We start from the raw sequence: 1020 nt of genomic DNA, 5'->3' as shown, positions 1-1020 counted from the left end.
GGGGGGACACGAGGACAGGAGGGGACATGAGGATCTATGGGGACATGGGAGGACATGGGGGGACATGGGGACATGGGGATATATGGGGACACAGGGGGACATAAGGGGACATAGGGGGACATGGGGATATATGGGGACACAGGGGGACATAAGGGGACATAGGGGGACATGGGGATATATGGGGACATGGGGACATATGGGGACATGGGGACATATGGGGACATGGGGGGACATAAGGATATATGGGGATCTATGGGGACATGGGGGGACACTAAGGGGACATGGGGGGACATGATATATGGGGATCTAAGGGGACACAGGGGGACATATGGGGACATATGGGGACATGGGGGGGACACAAGGGTACATGGGGTGACATGGGGACATGGGGGGATATAGGGATATATGGGGATATATGGGGATATATGGGGACATGGGGGGACATAGGGGGACGTGGGGGGATATAGGGACACACAGGGGGGACACTGTGATATATGGGGCCGGGGGGGGGGGCATAGGGGCCATAGGGATATATGGGGCCATAGGGATATATGGGGCCATGGGGATATATGGGGCCATAGAGATATATGGGGCCATGGGGGGCATAGGGGCCATAGGGATATATGGGGCCATGGGGATATATGGGGCCATGGGGGGCCATAGGGATATATGGGGCCATAGGGATATATGGGGCCATGGGGATATATGGGGCCATGGGGATATATGGGGCCATAGGGATCTATGGGGCCATAGGGATCTATGGGGCCATGGGGATATATGGGGCCATGGGGATATATGGGGCCATGGGGGGCCATAGGGATATATGGGGCCATGGGGATATATGGGGCCATGGGGGGCCATAGGGATATATGGGGCCAAAGGGATATATGGGGCCATAGGGATATATGGGGACATGGGGGGCCATAGGGATATATGGGGCCATAGGGATATATGGGGCCATGGGGATCTATGGGGCCATGGGGGGGGGCAGCACAGTCAGCACCCAATGGGACCCTCCCC

The sequence above is a fragment of the Coturnix japonica genome, unplaced genomic scaffold, assembly GCF_001577835.2.
Source record: "Coturnix japonica isolate 7356 unplaced genomic scaffold, Coturnix japonica 2.1 chrUnrandom451, whole genome shotgun sequence".
Lineage (NCBI taxonomy): Eukaryota > Metazoa > Chordata > Aves > Galliformes > Phasianidae > Coturnix > Coturnix japonica.
This window is presented reverse-complemented; position numbering follows the sequence as displayed.